At 40.4% G+C, this 7,821-nt stretch overlaps 1 protein-coding gene across 2 annotated transcripts in view; it reads left to right on the top strand.

Moving 5' to 3' along the window:
- The first annotated feature begins 328 nt into the window (after window positions 1–328).
- LCLAT1 (lysocardiolipin acyltransferase 1) overlaps window positions 329–7,821 on the top strand; it is a 99,809-nt gene continuing 92,316 nt past the window's right edge. Inside the window, exons 1-2 of one of the 2 annotated variants that reach the window (XM_030447136.1) lie at window positions 329–496; window positions 700–811. The gene's annotated coding sequence lies outside the window, so the exon portion shown is untranslated. The remainder of the gene's footprint in view (window positions 497–699; window positions 812–7,821) is intronic. The other variant, XM_030447134.1, reaches the window with a different exon arrangement.

Here is a 7,821-nt window from a genome sequence, read left to right as displayed (position 1 = left end):
AAATTTCTCCCTTTCAGGTAAGGGGCAGCCCCACGGGGTGGTACCGGCTTTGGCGGAAGAGGAGGCTGACGGCTGAGGGGGGTGAAACCAGGGCGCCCGACTGGGACTGGGCGGCACAGGGCCTGCTGCGGTGACAGCGGCTCTTTCAGCTACCTGCTCGCTCCCCACACCTGTCACTCGACACGCACAGGTGTGAGGAGTGTTGCGTGGGACTAGGGGTGAGCGGGGCTTTTGAGGCGGAGTGTGGTGAGGTTGCTGCGGCCCCTTTAAAGCAGGCCGGGGCCGGGAGCGGTACCATAGCAACGGTTTGACAGCGGAGACCGGAAGTGCTTGGGGTGGTGGGGGGGGCAGAGGTCGCCGGTGGCAGCGGGAAGATGGAGGCTGTCCCGGCCAGGCACGGCGCTGGCGGCGGGGAGGCCGTGCGCTCTGAGGCGGCGGCTCCCTGAGCGGGACGGGGACCTGAGCCTCCTCCCATCGTGGCGCTGCTCCCGTTCAGGTGAGAGCGACAGACCGGCCGGGCTAGGGTGCTGTCCCGACGGGCAGTGGGCCGGGCCAGGCCAGGCCAGGCCGTGGCGGTGTGGATCAACCCCCGCTGCCCGCCCAGCCTCGCCGCCTTTTTTCTCGCTGGGATGCGTCCGGTCGGGTTGTCCCACCTGCCTCTCTTTTTTTTTTTTTTTTTTTTGTTTTTTTTCCCCGCAGAGATGGCTGTCGCGCTGTAGGAGGGCAGGGAGCCGCGGCGATGCCAGAGGAGGAGCCTCTGGAGGAGAGCGCTTGAGCTTGTCTGGGGAGGCGTTCTGTGTGTGAGAAACCTGTACGTACCCCAAACCTTCGTTTCAATGCTGCTGGTTTTGTTACACCTAGAGGAGCAAATGGAGGCTTGTTGTAATAATAATGTTATTCTTAGCATCTTTCTTTCGGGGAACATAAGTACATAGAACTCCTGAAACGTGTCCAGAGGAGAGCCACTAAAATGATCAGAGGGCTGGAGTAACGTCCCCATTGAAGACAGGCTGAAGAAGTTGGGGTTGTTCAGCCCAGATAAGAGGAGGCTTTGAGGTGACCTTATAGCAACCTTTCAATATCTGAAGGGAGCTTACAAGAAATACAAGGAAGGCCTTCTTACACGGGCGTGCAGTGAGAGGACATGGGAAAATGTTTTAAAACTTGGAAGAGGGGAGATTTAGGTTAGACGTTTAGAAGAAATTCTGTAATTTGAGGGTGGTGAGACACTGGAACAGGTTGCCCAAAGAACTTGTGGCTGCCACTTCCCTTGGAGTGTTCAAGGCCAGGCTGGATGGGGCCTTGAGCAACCTGGTCCAGTGGGAGGTGTCCCTGCCCATGTGAGGGGTTGGAACTAGATGATCTTTAAGATCCCTTCCAACCCAAACCATTCTCTGATTCTGTGAAAAGCAGAGCCTCCTTTTACAAATTGCACACATGCAAAAGTCAGTAATTTTTTTGCCAGCCATAGCTGTGTGGTTTTCCTTGTTCACCATGTCTGTTGTCAGTTCTGCTGATATTGGCATGCAGGCTGCTATCTTGGCTAGGTTTGCCATCCAGTAAAGCTAAACTTTGACCTGAATGGTTTATTGTGTAAGAAGTGCAAGGTGAGTATTGGAATGGGGCATTTAACACATGTAAATACAGCTAGGCTGTTGAAAATGTAATTACGGCCAGAGAAAGGTGCATACGGAAAATAAATACCTAAACTACATGTGCAGCTTCACCTTGGTGCTTATGCGTATTCACTATGATACAGTACTTAGAAGTTTTTGGTTTTAAACAAACTAATCGCCCCAGTGAAAGGGCTATTGAGAAAAGAGAGACAATTAGCATTCTTTTAACCCTCCGAAGTAGCACCTCCTCAGCATAGGGATTTCTGTCTCTTTGAAGTCACTGGTAGGGGTGGTCTCTGCTGCTCCTTGGTGCTTTTTCCTGTTGATCTCTGCTTTTCGCTGCTCTTCAGGCTTCTGGCGAGCTGCTGATTTACTTCTCTTCGCTTTTTTTCGCTTCTGATTTTCGCCTTTTTCCTCTGAGTTTTCATTGTAAAAAGTTCCTTTTTCTCATCAGTTACTGGCAGATGTTGCAGGTTGGTAAATGCAGGTCTTCCCATTGTATTCAGGTTTTCTGGAGTCCTTTAATTCTAGTATTTGTTACCAATTTGCAGTAGCTGTCTTATCAGGAATCATTCTCATTAGCATTTTGATGAGATTAGTCTTGATAAATGTATCAAGACTGTAAACAGGGAAAAGGAGTTTCCAATGTTGAAGGGATTTTGCTAATGGAAATAAGTTTGATACTTTTTAAACAGAGGAAACTATGCCTGTGCCACCTCATGCTAACTTGGATGTAATTTTGCTAAATCAAGAGGCAATTTTTTTACTTTCAATGTATCTACATTACAGGTTACCACGGCAGTATTTTAATATTTCTTAAGCACTAACTTACTTTGCTGTAAAACAGAGAGATTAATAGATGTTCTTTTTTGTTGTTTTTTCCTTCTTACTTTCTATATGGGAAAACTAGGATTAAAAAAAAAAGAGGAAAGACAAAGCATGTCTGAAATTGAACACCGAAACCTGAAATGAGTTGGTTGACTTTGCAATAAAATTTTACAATATTATCTAACACCCTGAATGTAAACCTTCACTGGCAGCACTACTGTGTGGGTCCTCAGCAAAGCAAGGTACAGTTCAACAGTGCAAAGGTGTAGTTTGGTCAGTGTGTGGGCTGCAGCTGACAAATGGGTCTCACGCTGCCATCACCTGCCATGGGTTACTGCTGCTCTCTTTATAGTGGATTTAGTGAGTGGATGGTTGCAGGGACGGTTGATCTAACAGTATTATGGGGATGGCTTTCTGACAGATGGAAGCTGTTTTAAAGAGTGTTTGATCTGATATGAATGAAGTCTGTTTCTCTTCCTGCACTAACATAAACCAGCTGTAGGTTGAGTAGAATGTAAAACTACCTCAAGAAACCAAATATCAAATTGGACATTCAGAAAATAAGGACAGCCCTGAAAACTTCTGATGGCTTTGGATCGAAAAAAGGGAAGTTATCCATGTGTACAATATATGTGGTAAGAGTGAAGGAAGGAACTTCCCCATCTTTCCAGAGTCTTTGCTCCATTAATTTCTTGCCAAAGAGCTTCTGTGCTTGAAAATTAAGCCTCTTAAAAAACCTTATTTAGACCTCAAGGGCTAGCTCACCATGTGTACCCAGTGAGACAGGAATCTTGAATGAAAAATAATATTGTATCCTACTCTGAAAGCCTAACTGGGAAACCTGGGTTCTGGGATGTTTCGTCTCCTCAGTCTTTTGAGTTTTGCTTTTTGTGGTATTCACTACCCTCCTCACAAAAGCAATCTGAAAAAAAAAATTGGAGGCATCATTTTCACATCCACTTGGGTTTTTACTAGTATTAGGGTTACTTGATCCAGCAAATCCTTTATGCACTTGCTCAGGGGCAGGCTCTCATGTATTTTTTCTTCCCTGCTCAGTCTCTGCTTCAGCCACTGTTTTTAATCATTCCAGGGTAGGTCTGTAACCACCCGAACTCTCTCAGGCTCAAATCCTCTTGTCTTAGCTATTTGATTCTGTACCAGACTTCTCACTGTAGAGTTAATGTCACTTAATTTTTATTTATCTTGTTTGTATTCTTTTGTTCCCTTCACTTGTCCTGTCCATCAGGGTGCTGCTGCCACTTGCTCCTTCACCTCTGCTTTGCCATAACACATCTGTCCCTTTTATTGTCTGCTTCTTGGGACATGCAGAATTTGTCTCAGTTTATTCTTTCCTATCACCTGTTAATCAGGTACAATTGATCTTTGTTTTCCATTCTCTTAATTTCTACCTTATTTCATTCTCTTGTTCCCCTTTTACAGTCTTGTCCCTTGTTCCCTTATTTCTTCAGGTTGTGGTGCTGAGAACACACAGACAAGATTCCTTATGTTTAGATTTATTGTTTTATTAGCCATGGACTGAGGAGAACAGGCTTGTTTGTGTTGTGTATGTGATGTTTAGTCAGTGCTTGGAGCTAAGAAAGGGGAAAATGGCACATTTACAGAATGACTTTTTGAAACAGGTCCCCACTGAGTGTTTGTAAAGGCTTGCAGTTTGGTTTTATGTAACTGTTTCTTAACACTGCCAAAAAGTAAATTGTTTCTGAAAGACAGTTCAGCATTGTAAAGTCCATTTTTGCTGCTGTAGGGCATAGCAAGATGTGAGAGAGCAATGTTAGTAGACTTCTTGAATTGTAGCCAAAATGTCTCTTTATCCTAGTCTTTTCCTCTTAGCTAAACTAGTTTGCTTGTGAACTTGTTTTGCTATAATAAACTCAGTTTATTGAATTCAATTTGTTTGTATTAGAGTTTCTTGCATGCTTAGGGGCTTAAAATTGGGGGAATCTTTACTTGTCAAGTACAAAAGTAATTGTTCCACGAGGTTCACACACATTAAGGAGTTTGAAAAAGTGAATAAATGAATTTGCCATTAATCTGACAGCAGGCTTAGTTTTTTGTTTTGTTATTCCTCCCTTCTGTTCCTAGGACTCCTCAAAACAAAATTGTTTATCTCATCTTTCTGCTTTTAAACATACCCTTCCAAGACTTTGCACATGTGATATTAAAACTCCTATGACTCAAGGGGTTTTTGGGGTTTTTTTTTGTGTCCTTTGATATAATACCTGCTGCTTGTTTTGTTAATGGTACCTTGGGAGCAGGTATGGCTTTCAGTCAAGTGGTTCTGAAAGGTGCTGCTTAGTCTCAAGTACTTTCTCATGGAATTTATGGTGGTTTAATCATTTTTAGGCCATCTAGCATGTCTTGAAAAAAGTATCTGTTTGCCCTTCTCTTTTGATGGTAGCTTCAGAGTTGCCATGAAGACTAAATGAATAAATAGACTGCCTGATGTATTTACATGAAGAAATTATGTGGAGCACCACACATTGCTTGTAGAAGATGAATTAATTTTTCTTGAAAATGCTTTAGTCTTATATAAAATTGTTTGAATCATAGAAGTGTTCTGTAAAGTACTATGTTCCCAGACATTCTTATAGTTCCCAGGTGCTTTAATAGAAGAATGATAGATTGTTTTGCACTCCCCCATCCAATCAGTGAAATGTTGGAGCTGCTTATAATCACAGGAGTCAAAAGTTAACCACTCGGGCTTTTACAGAAGAGCAAGAAATAAAACACAACCAAAGGCATTTATTTCTCTTGCTAAGTAAAAGGCAAATAATAGCAGGCAGTGCAGCACACTGCTGTGATTTTTAAGCAAGAATGGAGTTACTTTAATTTCCTGAAGTCCTATTACTTGCATCAAACTGGTAACGGTTGTTGCAGATAAAGATTTAACTTACTTTTCAAAGTAACTGGAATTTATTATACATAACATTATATATTCAATTAAAGTACGGATCTGGGGTTACTATGTGATTATATGTATTTTTTACCTTTGAACTTTTTTATAGTCAGTATGGTACTGCTTCCACCCAAATATTGAACTGTGAAGTTTTAGGATATATGCTATATGACCCTTCAAATCTCATAGGAATAACCTCTGTGGTGTTTGAAGGTAAAAGCATTACCATACTGCTACAGGTAAGAGCTTGCATGAAATGCTTTGTATGGCCCCGATGCAGTTTTAACAGTGATAAAAGTGCCAAGAAAGCTCTGTTCAGCTTCATCAGCTCTTGGAGAGGCAGAAGCAGTAGATAAGAGTCAAAGAAAATTCTTTATGTCTAAGGAGTTAATTTCCCATCACTTTGTAAGTTTGCTCACAGGTTTCATTGTGATTATTCTTATCTAGTGTTAGTAATGATTTTTTTAATACTGATTTCCCTAATCTCCATACAACCAACAATCTGCAGCCTGCATTTGTTCAGATCAAGTAATAGCATCAGGTGTTTGAAATCATAATATAAATGCAGATCTTGCAGGTTACCCACTGTCTGTTTCATCTTGAAACATTTAAAAATCCTTTGTAGTTTCTCACAATTATGATGTTCTAGTCAGACTGCAATCTTAAACTTGGGACAGCACTTTGGCAGTGATATGCTTGTTTTTCTAAAATGATCACTGTTACTGTTAAATTTAAAAACTACACTCTTCTAATATGATCTAACTTATGTCAAAAATGTATTCAGAAATGAATATTTTAAATCTGATTAACGCTTTTGAAGTATTTTTTCAATTTCTTTGGAAAAAAAGCTTATAGACTGGTTCAAATATGACTTGGTACTAGTAGTCTCTTTGTAACAAATACCACTGAAAGCACTCTATGCTATGAAATTTGGAAGGTAGCTAACAGTTAATTCCACTCATCAAGCTGCTAAGTTACAATATCAAAACAAAGTAAAGTGCTTACTTTTCTTCCAGATTTTCATGCAAGTGTTATTTTGGAGATTACTGAAGTTTTCAGTGATCATTTTGTGCTTCTTTATGCAGGGTATAATTACCATTTTCAGTTGGTAAATTTAATTGGTAAATATATGTATAGCAAGTGTTAATCTTTGTGTAGAAGATATTGTATATATTCTGAAATAGAAGTGGGAATGAGTTGGAATTGAATCTGTCAGGTGGCTATTAGATCTCCCTGAATTACTGCTAAATATTTGCTAGTTTCAGTTTCTAGAAAACTATTTAAAAAAACAAATAAAAACCCCAACGAAACAAAAACCCTGGTGTTTTTACCCAGGTGCAGGGAAAAAGGTCTTTCTTATACCTAGAAAATTTTCCAGTTGACCAAGTATTCAGAGATCAAGGGAGTCAGCAGACTTCTCTCCAGATGGTAGACCTTTTCTACTGATCACAGGTTGAGTGAGATGTTTTCACAGAGAAACGTGAAGACAGATGTCATAAAAGGGAGATGAATTGTGTGGATTTCCCTTAGATGGAATGCAGAGTGTTTTTATGTGAGATGTGCTGGTTAGCTTCGACACATTATTTCTTTTGTGAAAATGATGTAGAGAAGAAATACTGTCCTAGTTTAGTCATGTAAGTGTGAGAACTCTGGTTTCAAATAACAAATTTGTTTTATTATTCAGATACCAAGATGTCTAAATTTGCCTAGTTTTTGATTCTTCTACAGTAATCATGCACCTGTTCAGCTAATAAGTTCCTTTTGCTATCAAGATCATGTTTGTTAATATGATTTTAATTATTGCTGCATCTTGTGTTATTGCTTTTAAGAAACGTAAGTGAAACAAACATTTTTTTATTTCACTCAAGGATTTTTCCTAGGACTAACTTTTACTCAGAATTCTTGATAGGATTTTCTCAAGCATTCAATTCACTGAATAGCAGTTACATGTTTTTTGCTCATCTGGGAAGATAAAGCCAAGAGACAGGCTATTTAAGTTAGTTTTTCAAAGTGAACCGAAGTCCAAACTGGCTTCCAGCCTTCAGGGTATGATCAGAATTTGGAGCTTGTTCGTAGTTCTGTTGTGTAAATTTTTTAGATTGTGTATCAGCCAGAGTCAAGGGCCATGTGCTCCAGGGAAGTTATCACTAGGTCCTTTAACAAAGCCAAGGAAAAGTGCAAAAGATTTGTCAAAGAGTAAGACAAGTAGGAGAAATACTTACCTGTTATGTCTGTGTTGGGAGTCAGTCCATTTTTAAAAAAATTTCTTTTTTAACTCTTCACTCATAGAAAACCTCTTTCTCTTGACTTAATAGTAAAGTAAAAAAGTAAAGTGGTACTCTCATGCCAAGGGTATTGAGCCAGTCTGTAGAGATGGGTAAGATAAAGCTAATTTTTTTTTTTTTTATTCTCAGCCTCCTATATAGAGAGTAGATTTCTTCTGGTCTTCCCTCATCTCTG

Source organism: Calypte anna, chromosome 3, assembly GCF_003957555.1.
Source record: "Calypte anna isolate BGI_N300 chromosome 3, bCalAnn1_v1.p, whole genome shotgun sequence".
In the NCBI taxonomy this organism is placed as follows: Eukaryota; Metazoa; Chordata; class Aves; order Apodiformes; family Trochilidae; genus Calypte; species Calypte anna.
This window is presented reverse-complemented; position numbering and strand designations above follow the sequence as displayed.